The 20,416-nt window shown below is 38.6% G+C and overlaps 1 long non-coding RNA gene across 1 annotated transcript; it reads left to right on the plus strand.

Annotated features, from left to right (window-relative positions):
* Positions 1-486: 486 nt before the first annotated feature.
* LOC145553197 (uncharacterized) lies at positions 487-1,183 on the plus strand. The gene is made up of 2 exons (XR_014089473.1): positions 487-1,034; positions 1,113-1,183. It is a non-coding gene; the product is annotated as an uncharacterized LOC145553197 (long non-coding RNA).
* Positions 1,184-20,416: the final 19,233 nt, after the last annotated feature.

Here is a 20,416-nt window from a genome sequence, read left to right on the forward strand (position 1 = left end):
TTGGACTCTTTACTGAGCAGAAATGATTTATTTATGAGAACCTTAAACTATTTTGGAAAACACAAAAACAGCATTTTGAGTTTTGACTTGGCATTGAGACATATACCGCCATCACATTCCAGGCTTTTTTTCTGTGGTATAGGAGAATAACACTCACATATTGACTCACAACACATTGAAATCAGTGGCATAAACAATTTGATCTCCGCTCTTGACCGTGATATATTATTGAATCAGCTGGAGAGCTTGGTTAGACTCTCTGACACAAAACTCAACTGGTTTGAGTGTCACTGAAACAACAGTTTTATTAAGTCTGTATATCATCACAGGTCCTAAACATAAAAAGGACTTTGGACTCTTGCTTTATTTAAAAAAACAACAATTCCCTTATTTTTTAGGCCATTCATTGTTTTCTGTTTTGCTGGTCAAATTTTTTATTTATTTATTTTTTTTATCATTCTTGACTTGTGTACAGGGGCCAAACAAAATCATCTGTCATGTTTCTGGCCCGTCTGCCTGCTATGTTTCTCTCCTCTGTACTCCTCATCAAGCTCATCTGGTTCACCTGCATGCTGCTGCGCTGGAGCACAATCAGGCTCATGTCTTCCACCTGTTCTCCAGCAGTTATATTCAGCTCTCAGGCAGGCAGACGGTGCCAGATTTCTGAAAGCCATCGAGTGAGTAGATATCCAGCGTTCTTCCTGACCTGACCACGATCACGAACACATTTTTGACCCTTGGATTTTCCTGCCTTGCCTTGCCCACGTCGGATTCTTCACTGGCTTCTGTTTTCTGGTCTCGACCCTGTTTCTGCCTTTTGACCTCTGCCTCCTGCCTCGCCCTTGGATATTGTCTGCCTGAGATTGCCTGCTAGTACTGGACCCTTTTTCCGTGACCTGACCACTGCTCTTCGCCCAACCCTCAGATACGTTTGTCTGGTCCTGTCTGCCCTAAACCCTGTGCCTCCCAGTCCTGTGCCACTTGTCTTTTCCACTGTGCTACCTGGATCCCTCATCCCCCACAACCCCAGGAAGGTTAGTGATCTTTTCCCTTACAGACTTTTGGCCTTCCCCTCCTACCTACAACCCTCTAACCTGATTCTCTGTCCTCAGAGGTTCCTGCTCCTGGCTCGTGGTTCCCCGTCCCTATACCCGGTTCTCAATAAAGACCTTATTGATTTTTACTCTGTGTCTGACTGAAATTTCGGGTCCTCAGGTCTGAACATTACATCATCTCAAGGGCCATAAATGGTTCCTGGACCATACTTTGGACACACACTCCTAGTCTAAATGATTATGTGAACACTTGCTGGCACTTAAGACAACACCAAAACTCCCTTCAAAACTCCCTTCACAAATGGACAGTTAAGCCTCTAATATCAACAAATAAATAAAACGTAATGTGAATTACATCCACGTTAATGTACAGAATGGGAGCACATCAAAAGCAAAACTTGAAACTTAATTGTCTCTTCACTTCTCCACATTTAGAACCAATAAAATGTTTTTTTTTAATCCCTGCATAATGATAAAAAAAAACTGTTAGCAAATTGTTGTCCAAGTTCTAAAACTATACATCAAAATTAATGAACGAGAAAATCACAAATTAATGTGAATCTCCATCATTTCCAACGAAACCTAGAGGACATTAAACTTCTCCTCTTGTTTGGCCACTTTAATGTTATGCTGGAAGCAAACGCGTTCGGGCTGCTGCGCCGTCAGAGGGACGGAGGTAGGAGAAGTCCCAGCTGGCAACCCGAGCTCACCCAGCAACTTCATCCTGTCAGAGTCACGGCAAACACCAGCAACACGTTCAACGGGAGGCTTCGCTGCCGGGCACACAGAGACGACACACCTGCTCCGAGTGCCGCGCATGCTCTCCGCCTGCTGCCGGGCCGAAGCAGCGCCTCCACCTGCTGTCACTCTGCGGCTCGCATCCGAATGGAGTCCGCAAGACGGAGGCCGAACACACGGCTCACCAAGACGGAGCAGGACGCGGCACTAATGCTCTCTGGTAGCCATTACTGCAAGAACGGAGGGGCAGTGAGGGTTATTCAATGTGGGTTATTCAAACAGAAACTTTACAAGAGAAAAGAGGCTTTCGTCATCCACTGATTTGATTGGTTTTTGTTCATTTATTAGTTTTTTTTCCACTCTACTAATTTGAGCAATTCTAATTCTGTGGATAAACGGAATTCTAAATATTTCTTTGATTCTTCCTGCCGTGATTGTGAATTAACTATATCAGCAGCAGAAGCGAGTTCAGGGTGTATGAGACAGCAGGGGGCGTAAGAGAAGTTTTACTCTTTTAAAAAAGGACATGAAAATGGATTTTGTGATTATTGAGAATTATGCCACATTTTTTCTTCTTCCTGCTGCTTTTTCTCTCATGTATCGTAAATATTGTAAGAGAAGGTGTTTGTGAGTTAATGATAGAATTTGTTAAATCGAGTGACTAAACTGATTGATTGAAGACAAAGACAAAAACATTCAAACCTTTATTAGCTTCTATCACTACAGTTAGCACAGCTAGCACTACTTCCTGTAAACAACGGTTTCTGTTCTCACAACCCAAGACTGTTTAGGTTTTCTTCTGTGTTAGTATTAATCTTTGTGTTATTTATTAAACTCCTATTTGTTCTGGCCATATTCTGTTCACTTCCCCGCTTTTATTAGCGTTCCATTAGTTGCCGTACGCAGGAGCATAAGCAACAACGGAATCTATCCTAGCAAGTTTATCGCAACATCTGTTTTACCTTAGCTTCCATTGTGGCTTTTGCATTCTGTTGACCATAGACCACCGTAGAATCTGGCCAATAGCCAGTTTTTCTGCTCCGCAACATTTTGTTCTTTACACCAACATCCCTCACAATTACAGATTCAGACTATTCAGTCCTTTTTTAGCTTTTAGTACAACTAAAAAGCAACAATCTTTTTTCTCAATTTTATTTAAAAAGAAAATTAAATCCTATGTCGTGAGAAATAGTAAAGCTGAAACTGAATCTCAGATTTGTTGCTCCTGCCCACATTCAAGCTAATTAAAGCAGCACAGCTAGCTGCTACAGAAAGTAAAAAAAGTAGCAGTAAACAATCTCATGAATTATTTACAAGGTGTGTGATTGTAAAATTTATTAAAAGTAAGTAACAATAAATCTAGATCCACAAACACTAAAAGATAAGTATCATAAAGCAAATTGAAAAGTTAAATATAGCTTCGTTTCTATTACAAAACTTTGAAGGTATTCTGCTAATGTCAAAAGAAATATTTTCCATTAAATAAAAAACAATTAAAATCCCACATGAATAAATGTGTCTATGAGATCAGTCATTAAGAACATTCTGCATCATCATCCTCCAACTATATCCTGTTGTCTTCTTTGTGGTTTTTGCCAGTGGCAATATCTGGTTGTTGATCATGTGACTCATGATGCAAAAAAATGCGTTTAATAAACCAATTTCAATGCTAACAAAATAACCATGTCATAGCAGTGCCAAAAAGTGTTACCAAAAAATTAGTTTTCTCAAAATTAGCATGTTTCCATTAAGAAGATTTAGTTTGAAAATGTCAAATTGCTAAATTATATGGTCAATGGAAATGCAACTACTAACAGTGATAGATATAAACTAAGTATAATCAAGGATGCTTTGACATGTCTGTAGAGAGAAATTTTGCCTAAATTTCCATTTCATTCAGAACCAACATTTATCTGAACTCCTCTGCTTTATTTTGTCTCAACACAAGGTGTGTGATTGTAAAATTTATTAAAAGGAAGTAACAATAAATCTAGATCCACAAACACTAGGGTTAGGGTTAGGTTGCCTGAAATCATGAGTTCAGGCACTTAACTCATGCCTTTGTGCTACTTTTGTTGCTCTATTCTTACTCTCAGTCATCAAGCCGCATTATGAAAATCTGGTTTTACACACTGTTGAGGGAAGAAGTGACTGCGTCTTGGTTGATTTGAGTAAAGCTGTTTAGCTGAATGAAAACACCACCTGCTTTCCTAATGCAGGGAAAAATGAAGTCGAGGAGTTTTGCAGAAATTAGGGATGCACCATTAAGCACATTAAAATGATCCCTTTCGGTGAATCCCCGCTGAGAGGAATTCAGTCTGAAAGCTAACATTATCATAATTTTGCATTATTATAACCAGGTTAAAATCAGCAAATTATGCAAACAGATTCAATTTCCCATATGCTGATCGCTTCTGAGGTTAATTTTGACGTGTACGTCGCTTTAAATAGAACGAGGTGTGCACAAGTTTCTGTTACGTTAAAGCAAACTTCAGTGCATTTCACAGGGATGTTTTGTGGTAAACAAAACAAGAACTAATTATGTAGTGGAAGGAAAACATGATTCTTGATATATATTTGCTTCTTTCCCCCACTAAAACCCTCCCCCCTAAAACAGAGACATGCATTTGTATTCAGCACCCTTCTGTCACGTTGTTTACTGAGACTCTAGTGTGGGCTGCAATTACAGACACAACACAATCTCAAACCATTTCAAAGATTTCTTGAAGATGATATACGACGAGCAGAAGTGGGGTTGGGGCCCATGGCAGCGGTAAGAGAAGAAGGTAGGTGGTCACTGTGACGTTCTTGAAATATTTCTGACTCCATTTTCTCATTCAAAAGGGAGGAAGTTTCTGTTTAAAGTGATGCTGCTGTTCCAGGAGGAGGTGAGTATATCTACAGATGCTGAGTTTGGCAGAGAGCAGAAAAACCGTTTGACTGATAGGAGTGTGTCTGGTGGAGTGGAGGGTGATTGGCCGTGGGCTGTAGGGACGGAGCGCTGCAGAGCCGGGTGAAAAGATCGGAATCAAGACGATTCAGACTGATGTGAAAAAGTTAGATACCAGTCTGGGTCCCTTTCACCAGCTGCATGAACGTAACTTTCCTGAATAACCTTCTCCTAGCCTGACCTGTTAGCTTACTTTCACAGTCATGTCTTGGATTTATAGATTTCATACAAAAATATATTATTGACCTGCTAAAATAGAAAGAAAAAAATCTAAATGAACTAATTTTAGCATTATTCATTAATTTTATACAGTCTGTGACCCACCAGTAGTTTAATTTGCCAATTTTAGCCCCAGTGACAAAACGTTTGCACACCATTGACTTACAAGACTTGTTTTTGCAAAAACCATTGGAAACCACAGGAGGATGAAACGTCATATTCATCCTCCTCTGTCTGTCACACAAAACCCCAAAAATTGAAGTCAAGAAAAGGCAAAAGCAAAAGAAAAGCTAACGAAAGGCTTCCAAAAATGAAAGTGACGGGGAAAAAAATGAAACAAAAACATAAAACAGGACACCTCCGGTGGAAAGAGCAGGGAGGAAACGGACGCGGGAGAGAGACCCAGAGTGACAGAGAGACCCAGAGTGACAGAAAGCAGTCGCGCTGCACGGTCCAACGGCTGACTGCTGCTGGCAGCAGGAAGTGAAGGAGCGGACAGGATTTTCCACTCTCTGAGAAACAACAGATACATAAGAGTAAATGAATCACGCGATGGGCTGTCTGCTCTCGCTCTGACCTCTCCACGTTGACTTAAGCATCAGACAGGAACAGGTTTACGTTGCCCCCTGCTGAACGCAGAGCCTCATTTCTGCAGCGATTCAGATTGAAATCCCCTCGGTTCTCCTCTTGAAGTTTGCTCCATTACACTTTCGGTTCAAGGACTCTGCTCTCTTAAATAAGTCATGGGTCACTCAGTCGCCTCCTGGTGTCAGCCCCACTCCTCTCCAATCTCAATTCCTCAAAAGGCGTACCACCCCTGACCCTTGACCCCTTCTCTCTACAGCCAAAACAAAACCCCTCTTGACAACATGCGACTCATGTTATGAAGTGGGTCCTTCTGCCACTGGAAAACATTCATTTGCAGATCCTCAAAACCCCGCTGACCCTTCGGAGCATTTGTAACACGAGTGTCAGGCACAGAACAGGCGCTGCTACTTTGGCTGGACAGTCTGCTATGCTGAAGTTAATTTTTTTTGGACATGTCAGTAGCTGCGTTTCTGTTACAAATGTGAGCAAATCTTTGCCTATATTCCGCTAATGTTGGAAAAATACAACTATGCAATAAATAAAAAAATTAATTAAAATGACATATGAATAAGTTTGTTCAACATCAGGTAGTTGTTGCTGTGACTCGTGTGATGTGAGAAAAAGTGTTCCAATTGCAATTTTGCAAAATACAAAATATTGAAAAAATATAGATTTTGCTGTGCCACTGCAAAGTGGAACCAAGAGCAGGTTTCATTATGTAACCAAGAGCAGGTTTCATTATGTTGGACACTCCAATCCTGGCAGGATTCTGAAATGTTTTCTGCTGATAAGTAAACTTTCTCACTGCATGATTTGTTTGGAAATGGTGTAATAACTCTTCAGATTGCAGGTTGCAGGTTTCATTATGCCATCTACAGATCATATGAATATATATGTATCTTAATTACATCTAAAAGTTTACCAGAAAACAATAAAAAAGAGTCAATTTGTACTCCCAAATTAGTTTTCAGTAAAATGATCGCCCCTCCATCCATCCATGGATGGAAATGAGAACGATCCATCCATCCATAAAATGATCTGAGCTGAAGAAGATCTTTAGCTCAGATCGCCCTCTCCAATCCAGCATTCTTTAATCTGCCCGTCGATTAAAAAACTCATCTTCTGACATCAGCTGATCTACATAATTATTTTATGAAACTGCAGTTCTGCTGTCTGAGAAGTGAGGATGTGTGCTGGTGTCGCTGTTCCTGCCTCTGGCTCTAAAGGCTGCTTCTCATTAAGTGTCTTTAGGTTTGATTTCTTGTCACATTTGCCACCTGGGCCGACTGTTTCCAACATGTCCGCCAGCGTGTTTTGAGGTTAATTAGAAAGAGAGTGCCAGATGTTTGAAGAGACAGGACTCCATTAGCTTGGCTGGTTTCTGGGAAGTAATTGTCTCCAGAAATAATAAAAAAATAAATAAAAATTTTACTGTGATACTAAACATTTGTAAAACAAGGCAACCTTTCGAGTGAGGGGTTTTTCTTCAGTGTTTCATCACATTTATGGGGAATTCTAAAGGATTAAATAAAATGCTTCATTTGCTTATTAATAAACTAAGTAATTGGCAAAAATCACAAAATCAATTTAGCAGAGACAATGTTAGCATATATAGATATTAAAAGTAATGTTTTGTATGATCCTTTCTGAGTCTAGAACCTTTCTCATTTGGATCAAAGGTGCTAAATGTTTCAGAAATGGTTTACCATGATTGACGGTTCAGTAATTGGAGAAACTAAGCTGGGGTGTTTTCACACTTAATTTCTTAGATTTTTGGCTTTTTCTCACTAAACTGAGTCAAACAAACCAAACCCTTTAAATAATCTGTTCACCTCCTCACCCGTGGGGGCGCTGCACCAAGAACTACTGAAGGAAACAACATGAAACCCCCCAAAGAAGACACTGAGCACCACTTTTTTTCTTCATGAAACATAAACAGAAATGGAGTGGCGTCAGATTTTAGCGTCTGTAGGATTTCTCTTTCGTCTTTGATAAAAGACAACTAGTCTTTTCTCCTGCTAACAGGAGACTCACACGTTTGTTTTGATTTTATTTACCCAGAATGCCCTGCTCAGTAGTTTGCTTCCTGCTTTTGGAGCAGTCTCTGGTCCGCTTGACGTTCACACATAAATTCAAATCGCACCAGAGTTCACTTCAACCAAAACAAGACCTAAGCATGTCATTTAAAAAAAAACAAAAAAAACAAATGTAGGGCTTTAACGTTACAATGCCTAATGAAGAAGAAAACATCTCAGTAATCCTGCAGTGTGTTTATTTGATCCAGGCTGCTTCATGCTGCAGTGCAACTAAAACCCTCAGATTTTTGTTTTCAGAAACAATGACGCTAACAGAATAAACCGGACTGTGCCAAAGAGGCTCGTTGGGCGGCATGATGTGGAGCAGTGGGCTGCAGCGGATACCACCGACATGTTTCACCCTTGAGGCTTGTTAAGAGTCTGAGATGTATATCTTTGGTTTCTTGCAATTTCTCAGAGCATTGCCTGGCCTGACTTTGTTGGGGGCATGTTGGAGTGTCCAATCCTGGCAGGATTCTGAAATGTTTTCTGCTGATAAGTAAACTTTCTCACTGCATGATTTGTTTTGAAATGGTGTAATAACTCTTCACAGATTGACACTTCCTAGCATTGCGCTCGTACTCAATCAGTTAATAAGGTGCATTTTAGTAGCATCATCTAGCTTCTTTGTTCCATCTAACATCATGTAGAAGCAGTAAGAGCACATTGGTTTTTCTTTGACAAGTTTAAACCCATGATAAGTCTGCTTTTTATTAAAAAAAAAAAAAAGGATAGACAGGTGTAAGTCTTAACTTGTCTCTTCAGAGCAGGGTCAGACAGCACTGGGATATTCTTTGGACTGAGATGGCTACTGCAGTTGAACAACAGGACTTCATCGTAGTCTCTATAGAAAAAACTCCTTGAGTTTTTCAAGGACTTCTGCACTTTAACACCCCGAAGTGTTGCTACGAAGGTTCAGATGACTTAAAGAACTTTGTATTATCAACCAGTAATGAGTAGCATCCATCCTGCATCGTTTAAAATCTTTAAATGATCAGACACATTATGATTTGAAGGCGCAGCAATATGTTTTCTTTTTACACATAATGCCGTCTTATAGCAGATTCAAGTAACCATGTTACCTTCAGTTGTTATAAAAGTGCTAATATATTCTATATATTCTTTTATGTCAAAATATGACATAAAAGAAACTAAACTTTGAAAATTAACACCTTAAAGTTGGGTCTTTGTCTCTTTAAAAAAAACTTCTTTTTCTGAAACTTCACCTTCAGGAAGGTGGCTCTTCTATTGACACTAGCAACGTTTTTACCAGCTCTTATGATGTGCTTAGCAGTTCCATCATGGACGTTTGGAAACTGCTCAGAGGAGGAGCTTTGTCCGTGAAGGCGGAGCTACGTCCAACCTATTGTAGGGTAGCAGTAGGGTTACCATGGAGATTAAATAATTTCTTAAACATGCGTAAAAGAATCAAAGCAATACTGCAGGTTATTTTTTATGAGGGAATAATGTCATAATATATCATGATGTAAAACTCAAAAAAGTCAATTTTACATAATACTACCCCTTTAACAACCACAACAGCGTCAGAGCAAAAAGCTTTGAAATAAATAAGCTGAAACATTATGGATGCATTCAAGTACAGTTCATGTGTTTTCTATTATTTTTCTAGAAACTAGAAAACATCCAAAGCCTTTGATCTTGCCCAACAAGATCCGTAATTCTCTTAGCAGTATTAGCACAACCTGACAAAGAACCGGGCCCATCAGTGTCTATCTAAGCAAGTGAGCAGCTGGAGTTACTGTTCAGAGCTAACAAGCTCTCAGTAATAAGCTGTGAGGGACAGTCCACCCCCACGCTGCGGCTATCCAATTAAAATGTTGGACTGACGTACATTAGGACACGGTTCGTGCTGTTTATGATCTGATCCAGCAGCGATTAGCAGCTAGATAGTGTTGGTCATGATGGCTAGCGGAGGAGACATGAAGCCCGTAGGACACAGGGTCAAACTCTGGTCCTCGACTCTTAGATGCTTCAGCACACATGAATCACATGATTAAATTAACAGGTATCTTTCAAATAATTTTAAACTTTCGTATTTTAAAACCTGTAATTCAGTGGGATTCCCTGGAATGTGTGACAAACAAAGCTGTATAAAGTATAATCACAATATGCAATAGAAACACACAGATCAGACATTTGTGAATGACCCCTGATCTGTTGCCAGCTGAATCTAATTTTCTTTAAAAACCAGAATATAATAATAAATGAAAAGGATTCAGAACCATTTTTTTTCCCTAGTCTTCCCACCATGAGGAATTATTTCTTATGTTAAAAGCAGAAGCAACGTCCCACAGTATGTGGCTGGCACACTTCTGCTAATCCACTAATGTGCTAACAGTGGCGTTAACATTTTTGCTTTTGCTAACTTTAAAGACATCTAGTGCACTAAACTTTCCCTTCAAACATCTTTTCTGCATAAAGTCTAAAGTGTTGATTTAATTGGCTGTAAGTTAACGCAGTTGAATAAATATCGACATCTGACATATCTCACCTAGTCTATATTTTTCTCTCCTACACTAAATAATCAATAGATGTTTTAGTAAAACTACTTCTCAAACTCAAACTGTAATTTTATGGTATTTGTGATTTTTCGTGATGCTGCTCATCTCAGCCTGGTGTCACATAGAAAACAGGTTTTTAATATCACTGGGATATTACCTTGTTAAAGAAAGGTCAGAGAAAGAATAAAAAATAAAGCATCCACTATTTCACTGTGTAAGGTTTCAGTTAAATAATAAATAAACTAAACACACTATCCAGATCAAAATTAGAAAACAAACTCAAGCTTATAGTTCAGCCTCTAAGAAACAAAATGTCAATCTTTTAATTTGTTCTCCTATATAGTTGCAATATTTTATTCACTTCAATAAAGCCTAGCCTTACAACAGATTAACTTAAGCATTAAGAGAATGTGACATGAAGAGTTTAAATCAGGCTTTAGGCAAAAAAAAAAAAAAAAAAGTATTGCTAAATATAGTCTGACTTTCTGTGTTGTTTATGTTTATAATCCACATTTATCCCTCTGAGAGGCTTAACTTTATTCTTTACAGCTTCAGAGAAACCCCTGAACCATATGTCCAAAGTTTCTGGACAGTTTGACAAAGAAAAACACAAGGAAGTCCAGCATTTTGTTAACTATATTAAAGCTAAAACTAAAGCTAACAAATTCACCTAAAACTAGTTTGATTTTTCAGACCTCATTGTTTACAGTTGTTCTAGTCTGTCCTATGTTTAGCTGTGCTAACAGCACGTGTTGGTGTGTTTTGGTACTCTGTTTTATGGAGGGTGTTAGCTTCATGCTAACCGTATCGTACTACTGGACCTAAAACTGAAGGGGTTTCAGGAATGCTGCACTATGGGTCTGTTTTACAACAGAAACAAAGTAGCACCGACCAGTGTCATGGCGGTCAGTGGAAACCAGGCTTAAGGTGGCGAGTAGACAGAATAGTTTTACATAAGTATGCTAACCATAATCTCACCTCACTTTCATTGCTTCTCTGAAGACTTTGCTTTCTCCCTCTTTCCTTTCTCTTTCTTCTCCTCCACTGACTCTTTTCCCACATTCCTCGTGGGCATTTCCCAGCTCTAATATGACGGTGTGAATGTTCAGAAGAGTGGCGGGGTCTTCTGCTATAAAGCTCCCCCTAAACCCTGAGAACAGGAGATAAAGAGGAGGACGATCCCTCCTCAGGGTCTCCCCTCTCTCATCTCCTCTCAGTCCCTGTGATCCCGCTCTTTGCTCAGGTGTTGATGCTCTTATTTCTGCCCTGAAAACGTTTTTTTTTTTTTTTATTTGCTTTTATTTCCTTACTTATTTTTGCTGCTGCGTGTTTTCCCCTCCTTTCCCCCCAGCTGTGTTTGTGAAGCGAAGTTGTTTCGTTTAGTCTCAGAGTCTTTCAGCAGGTTTGTCTCCTGACTCTGGACTCTCTTGGTTTATGGTTCAATATTTTTCTCTGATCAAATCAGTCCTGATGTAACCAATCAAACATACCTGGCGCCTTGGTCTGGGGGCGGGGTGAAGGTTGGGTCAGCACAGCTGACCAAAAGTCACTCAACAGTAGAAGAAAAGAAAACGTGAACTTCTCTGACGTTTACCGTCTTCATAAAAAAAAAACCGAGTCTCTTGTTTTTGAAACTTATCTGAAAAGTATTCAAAAGTAGTCGCTACAAGGAATGGGAAAAACCTGAGCTGAAGAAAGCATAGATGCAGAAGCATTTATACCCACTTACTCTTTCTGATATGACAGATTTACACAAAGCAGTACGCTGGAAAAGTGGAATGAAAAGGATGAATGTGTGATGAATGGAATATGGACAAAAACAATAAGACTGACATTTTAAAAATTAGATCTGTCTCATTAAAGTCTGTATAAATATTTTTTTGCTAAATTACAAGGAATAAGAGGAATATATGATACAATTCAATTCAACTTCAGTCACACATACATTCCAATTTTTCCAAGTTATGAAACAGTACAGTGAGTTCACTTCATTTTTTAAATTGACTTAAAACAAAATTTCTAAGGAAGCGCAGAAGATTTCAACTGCATTTCCATTAACCATTAAAATGTGCAAATTGAAAGTAAGATAGTAAATTTCCTTAAAGGTAAGATGCCAATAAAAAAAAACAACAACACCTTTTTTGATAAAACGTTTTTATTCTTGGATGTGGTTTGGTTTTTCCAGCTGTATCGAAATATATGTTTTACAAAACTGCAATGAAAACACTTTTTTATCATCATGAGTCATGTGATGAACAGATTGAGGCACTACTGGCTGAAAAGGGAAGGAGATGACAGGAAGTGGTTGAAGGATGATGATGATGATGACGCAGCAGCATGATAACGCCTGACAGATGAGAGCTGCTGTCATGGCTCAAATATGAATATATTTTATGTAACTCTTTACATTTCTGCCATAATTTTTAATGACTTCTCATTTGAACAAGCTTATTCACGCGTAATTTTAATTGCAAAACACCGCAATTGCTAAATTCTCAATATTCTGTTAATGTCAAAAAAACACTTAAACTTAGAAACATTTGGAATGGAAACGCAGATACTGTTAAAATAAACCCTTGAGAGGTTTTGTTTTTCATAAAAATAAAGTATTGCTAAAGCTAGCTAATGAGCTCAAAATCTGAATGATGAAAAATTAAATTACACACATGCTGCAGGACAACGAAGATGAATGAAACTGATTAAACGTCCACAGCCTCTCCTGCTGCCCCTCCCTCTGTCCACAAACCCAGGAGTCTGCATTAAGCAGAAGAAATTTTAAATTAAGTCCACATAATCTCCTCAAACTCTGATATCTGTGCCTTAGCATTTAGAATCTAATATGTTCTCTGCCTCTGTTGGACCAGGACTTTAAAGCAGGGCTCCCAAGTTTGACACTGAGGGGGTTTAAACATGGCAGGGAAGTTGGCAGTGCCACGTAGTCCTTTTCCTAAAGCCTTGTTGCGAAGAGGCGAGTGTCAGAGGCTGAATAGTTAATTAGCAGGAGAGTCAGTTTGGGTACGCACCACAGGCCAGATTACGGTGGGAGACATGGAGGCAGAAGGAAGTGCCAAGGTTTGAACTCTGGTAGTCTGTCAAAGGAATGACGGCCAAAACAGCTGAAACACAACTGGAGACGGAGAAAATAACAACCATGCGTGAGAAAAGATTTGATTTTTTTTATGTTTACACCAATATTCTTCCTTCTGGTGTTGCTTTTTGTCAGTCTTAAATTATTCGTATCAAGCTAGTTTCAGGACAAAACAAAGATAATCTGAGAAACTATGAAGTTTAGTTTTAAAATGATGACTTTCTGAACCAACCTGGTGCTATGTGAAAAGTAACTGGCTTCCTTTGTCAAATCTGTGATTAATAGCTTTAGCTTAACTTTAATAAAACCAGACCTGTCAAATATATCAAGTTGGCTAAAAGATTTAAATAAGCAAAATATCACGTTCTGATCTAAAGATATTCAAGCACAGATGAGCAACAAGGTCAGTAAACGTGTTTCCATCAACGTTCTTTTTGTCGCATTGAGAAAAGGTTGATGGGAGGTTGACAACTTAATTGCTGGTAGTTTTAGCGTCACAACATTTTATAAAATCCTATCGTACAATAAATCTATATCCTATCATCTAATTAGACTATAGAATGTGACTTTACGTCCTGTAGCTCAACAGTCAGAAACTGAGAGATTAAATAGTTAAATACTTTTTGGTTGGGAAATATAATTATGAAATAATGTTTTATATTGGTGAGCCAGTCAAGATTATTATTAAATATCAATACAAATAGTCAAGATTTTTACCTGGAATAAAAGCACCTATCATTTTCCTTCCATAATTTTCCGCTTTGTCTTGTTTCACATCAATTTCCAATGAAAAAAACGGAAAGATTTGTGATTGTAACCTGAAAAAATATAATGAAGCTTAAAGCATACATCATGTGAAACCTTTTCCAAAATGCTGTACCTCAGGAAAGAGAAAAACAAAGCGTCTTTAAAGTCAGCCTCATAATTTGACTTTGATTTATATTTATTTCATTACGTTGTGACGTCTCCATCACTAACAAACTGCCAAATATGTCTTTATACCAAGGTCAGTGCTGGTAACGTCCTGCTGTTGCTATGAGAAGGAAGGGACAAATAATGCAGTCTGATGTCAGAACAAGCAGATATCAGTCCACATGTTGATTTGGCACGCCAAAATAGAAAAAAAAACAACTTTGGTCTCGTAATTGGCCAGACTGGACCAGACCTTTTCAACAACAGACAACCTGATTTCTCACAGCGTGAGCATCTAAAGTGTAATGAATCTCATTAATTCCAGAGGAGTTCCTGACGCTGCCGGAGTAAATCTTGGAAATGAACTCGCTCGCGAATCAGCGGGACCTTTGTCCAATTAGATCACACCTGTGCACTTCCTGGGTGGACACGTCAAAAACACGTCGCATGTGAAAAATGTCATTTTCGCAGCTCTGTTGCGCTGGGCTTGTAATCTAGATTTAGAGGTTACCTCCAGCTATTGTTTTTCAAGGCAGCCTCGTTTTTGTGTCAGAGTTCGCCGGAAGCAATATCCCTCTTTGGAGAGCAAGGTTATTGTGCTTGGATAGTTTTATCGTCGTTATACACCTGAGACATATATGCTTTAGAATGACTAACAGATGTTATTGTTTTTGGGGGGTAAACTACAAAGAATAGATTGCAATGTTAAAACCTGAGCGTTGTCCCTGAACACTTATGATGCTTAAAGCTACAATTTGTTTTGGAATGTGTTTACTGGTTTTAATCCTGTATTGAAAAAAAAAGAAAGAAGTTGTCTCTCTTGCTTTCATATCCTAGACATTTGCATAAGAATTTAAGAAACAGGAAGTAAAGACATTTAAATCCTTGTCACTCTAATATTATTATTATGTTTCCATGGGGTAGGCTGATCAGACGATTTTGCCCCTGTTTGCATTTCACCGAAGCCACATTTCCATTTACCTTAAAATTGCACAATTTGACATACGGCAATTTATTTTTTTACTATAAAGTTTTGACACTAGGATGAAATGGTTTTCTTTTGGTGGTATCAAAATTAATGTATTATGCAAAACTGCAATGGAAACACTTTTTCCCCATCGCACAAGTCATGTGATCAACAACCAGATGTTACGAATGCTTGAAAAGACAAAGGAGTCGACAGGAAGTGATGATGGCGCGGCTTGATTTTTTTTTTATTGATGAACAAATTTATTCACGTGTGATTTTGATTGCATTTCTTGTTTAATGAAAATACAGCAATTGCGAAATTGTGTTTTTTTTTCAGTGTTAGTGGAATATCAACTAAGTTTTGTTCACATTTGTAATGGAATTTAATCTAAAGACAGTTTGGGGACGTGATGCTGCTGGACGACCTGGTTGTTGTAAATATTTATCTGAAGCAAAACAAGACAAATATTTACATCTTTTCCACGCACCACCGCTGTTCATCTGAGACTCAATCATTGGTGTAAACAGGGCGTTCAAAATGAAGTTGCGAGCAGCGTGGGAGCGATGGATGACAGACTGACACACTTTTACTAAGACGGGGAGGCAGCGCCGGGCGAGTTACACCACCATATGTGAATGGATTGTGGATGCCTGGGCTAATGTTTCTGCCTTAACTGTTGTCCGAGCTTTCGCCAAAGCCGGCATCATTGCTGAACAGATACCTGGCAAGCGAGACTGACTCCGACAATGATGAGAGGGAACCTGGCATGTTTGATGGCGAAATTGCCCAGGTGTTCAATTCAAACACAGAAGAGGAGGACTTTGATGGATTTGTGGAAGAAGAATAAAAAAAATAGCATGAGTGTATTGTTACATAGTCGAATAGAAGTTCAACTGAATTTACTGTGTTGCGCCCGTAACTTTTTTTGTTGACTGTATGTTTTAGCATGTACCTTATAATCCGGTGCGCCTTATGTATGGGTTAAGTACACAAATGGACGCTGTAATTGAGAGAGTGCCTTATAATCCGGTTCACCGTATGGTCCAGAAAATATGGTACTTATAGTGACGATCAAATCACATAAAAGGCCAAAGGAAAAACAAATTCAGGGCTTCGATGCCAAAATTAAACTTCTGGTACATGTTTTTAATATTAAAGAATAAAACTGCACTTTGCTTAAAGAGGACATGTAGGAACATTGAAGAACTCTGTCAGATGTGCCACAGCTTCTCCCTGTCAGCAGAGCCTGCTGAGGCTACCATTATAATGTACCATAATGGCACACTGTGGAGAGCGTACTTTAAAATGAAACAAAAAAAAGACTAAAAGCTTAAAAAAACAACTGCAGCAAATGCATACTGTATGAAAGTCACATCTCTAGAAAAGTGGAGAAAATCGTGCAGGATCAGAGTCGATCCGCCTTCAGTCGATCACTTACTGTTGTCAAGTTTCAGCTAAGAGCTCATGGAAATCACATTTCCTTGGTGCTGCAAAAATCATTAAACATTGATGGTGTTATCTTTGACATCTTTAATGGATGAAATAAATGGTAACAAGTTGAGCTGTGACAGCCTGCTGAAACAAACACTTTTTTTTTCACTTTTAGGTGAATTTGTTAGCTTTAGTTTTAGCTTTAATATAGTTAACACAATGCTGGACTTCCTTGTGTTTTTCTTTGTCAAACTGTCCAGAAACTTTGTAGAGTTCTTAACATGATACAGGGGTTTCTCTGAAGCTGTAAAGAATAAAGTGAAGCCTCTCAGAGGGTTAAATGTGGATTATAAACATAAACAACACAGAAAGTCAGACTTTGAGCTCATTAGCTATACTTAGCAATACTTTATTTTTTATTAGCCTAAAGCCTGATTTAAGCTCTACTTGTGAAATGCTCCTAATGCAGAAGTTAATTTGTTAGAAGGCTAGGTTTTATTTAAGTACATCAAAATTTACAAGTATGTAAGAGAACACATTAAGAGACTGACATTTCGTTTCTTAGAGGCTGAACTATAAGCTTCAGGAGTTTGTTTTCTAATTTTCATCTGGATAGTGTGTTTGTAGTCATATTATTTAACTGAAACCTTACACAATGAAATAGTGGATGCTTTATTAAAAAATTTTCTCTGACCTTTCCATAACCAGGTAATATCCCAGTGATATTAAAAACCTATTTTCCAAGTGACACCAGGCCAACATGAGCAGCATCACAAAAAAATCACAAATACCATAAAATCACACAGGAGGAAGTGAGTTTGAGAAGTAGTTTTACTGAAACATCTATTGATTATTTAGTATAGGAGAGAAAAATATAGACCAGGTGAGATAAGTCTGACTTCAGAAATGATTTGACTATGATTCATGTGCCAACATGACAGCTGTTGTTGCAATCCTTTAAAGTTGGTTATGTAACTTTTATGCATGGTATGTAATAAAATATGTTTTTTATTTGTTAAAACTATCATTGTCGTGACAGTTGAAGACAGGTAATTTGTGAAAAAAGAATAAGCTCCTCTGCTTTCTCTCAGTTCTAACTATACACAGATCAGTCAGAAATGACCAATCAGAGCCAGGAGGGTCTTAGCTCTGTCAATCATTATTGTGTACATGCTCCTCACTCCCTTCCCCTTTCCGTCAGATGCGCCACAGCTTCTCCCCGTCAGCAGAGCCTGCCGTGCATGCTGAGGCTAGCTAGCATTACCCTCAATGATGGCAGATAAACGGTTTTCCAGTAACGGTAAATATTTTCTCCGCCAAGGCTGATTGGCAGCGCTAAGACCCTATTAATGCCTCTCATTGGTTGTTTTTGGTCAGGAGTGGTGCATTTTTTTCAGACGTCAACAGCAGAGGTGGAGGAACAAATATGGAAACATATTTTTTTATCAAACTTGATTTAACTCTGTTTATTACAGACAAACTTTAAAGCCTTGCGTCTGAGCTGAAGCCTGGGTAGAATGCTGACTGTCCTCTTTGTTCTCCTACTTTACTTGGATGACAACATGGATGTGTTCCAGTGAGTGCGAGGGAGCGCTCCTGTTCCCAGTCCTCTGGGCCAGCAGGCTAAAAACATGACTACCAGGCTCTGATGAGGGCTTTAGAGCCGTGAACAGACACAGTCGTCCCTGCTGATGAGGCTCAGGCTGAGCTCACACAGCAAACCTAAAAAACATTTAAGCCTAAAGCAGAGGCGGGTAGTGACAAGTTACATTTACGTGAGTAACTTTTTTTGAACAAAATTTTTACTTTGCTGTATTTTTTACTTGAGTAATTTCATTGTGAAATATCACAACTGAGTGAAATATCTGTTTTCTCTACACGCTGTCAGTGGCTTCACTGAATGATGAACAAGCTTGTTTTGAGCAAAAAATTCACCAGCTAGAGCTAACATACCTGCAGTTTATATTGAGAGAAATTCCATCCATTATCTGGCAATCTACTTCCATTCTGGTCTATAGTCTGGTCATTTCTCGAATTGATAACTGTAATTCTCGCTTTCAAAAATTCCACCTCTTGTCCTTGTTTTAAACGGTCACTATTATGTAAAATCAACTTTTTTGAGCTTTACATCATGTTATTCCCTCACCAAAAAAATTACCTGGAGTGCTACCTTGGGAACCATTCAGTTGTCCAAAACACTAGGTCCACCCTAGGCCTGGGTGGACCTAGCTCCGCCTTCAAGGACAAAGCTCCTCCTTCCTGAAAGCAGAGTTTCAGAAAGAGCAGGAGATTTTAAAGAGATCCAATTTCAAAGCATTAAATTTTGAAATTGCAAAAGTCACATTTCTTTAAGTCATATTTGATATATATAGCCTTTTTATAACAACTGCTGTTAACATAGTGTTAAAAAATGATACCATGTGCCTGGAAAACACATAATGCTGCCCCTTTAAAGCTAAGAGTTGTAGCTGGCCTCTCATCTATCCCAAAAAAAAAAATCTTAATTGCTGCTGTTTTTACTTAAACTGTGGGAGGAATGAAAATAACTAAATATTTGATTTCATGCTTAAACAACAGAACAGGAACACTGCGTTTGATCAGCGGTCCTCTGACACCTAGACAGACGGACACTGAGAGACGGAACTCCAGTGAATGAATGAGGCCTTCAGGGGAATGAGAAACAGATGAACACAAGAGTAAAAACAAGAGGAGGAGATCGATGCTTTATCAGCGTTCCCAGACCCTAATATCCCTTTGGCTCCACATCAAGATAGCTCCGGTTTGCCTCTGTTGTGTTTTTTTTTTAAGCCCTGTAACAATTGATTTTATTCTGCAATTAATTAATAGATTTCCTGGTTGTAATTGTCGACGGATTCCCACACACACACACCCACTCACATACATGCACACATTCGCTGTGTGTGTCTGTGCACAGAGAGAGGGGAGGAAGATATGAATGGAGAGAGGAATACGGACTCGTTTCAAAAGTGATTAAGGAGTTCATTTATTTCTGTTCTGTTTAAGAAAGCAGAAATTGCTATTGCAGATATCAAGAATGAGGGGAAAAATGAAAAAGAAGCTTCGGAAGAGGTTCTGTGTGTGTGAAATATTGCTAATGACATTTCAGTTAAATGTCATCAGCAACTAATTGATTAATTAGCCATTTAATGATAGCAAATGTGTTGCTTACATATTCTTTCAGTACACGGTGCCAGAACCAGCAGCTCATAGTTATCACATTCTGAGGCATCCAAGAAGAAGAAACAGTGATTTAATTTGTTTGATTACTAAATATTACCAATATGAGTGACTTAATGTTGCCAATTAAACTACTTTTAATATCAGACAAAGACAAATAGAGCAGTTTTGAAATGACAGGTTGATTTATTAAGGGAGAATCCAAACCAACTCCCTATGTGAAAAGGTTAATTACTCTCTTCCATTCACCTCATAATTATTAGAACAACTGGATTCAGTTGTTGACATTACATTTATTCTTCCTTGCAGAAAGAATACCTGTAAATTAAGTCAAAATAAGAGGTTATGTCACATGAACAATCTGCTTTAAAGAGGCATGTTTATGTATTTTCCAGCCTCATAGTATCATTTTATAACTCAATAAAGTAACTGTCACCTCCAGTTGTTATAAAACGGTTGTATAACATGACTTAAAACAAATTGACTTTGTAATTTAACATATTGTAATTGGGCCTCTGTCTCTTTAAGAAGCTTCTGCTCTTTCTGAAACTCCGCCTACAGGAAGTCATCACCACATGGCTCCTCTATTAACCCTTTAACACACAGCTGACTGGTTGCCATGGGAGATAAAATGCTTTCTCAAACATGGAAGAAAGAACCGAGTCAACAC

This window comes from Poecilia reticulata, chromosome 10 (genome assembly GCF_904066995.2).
Source record: "Poecilia reticulata chromosome 10, P_reticulata-male-v2, whole genome shotgun sequence".
In the NCBI taxonomy this organism is placed as follows: Eukaryota; Metazoa; Chordata; class Actinopteri; order Cyprinodontiformes; family Poeciliidae; genus Poecilia; species Poecilia reticulata.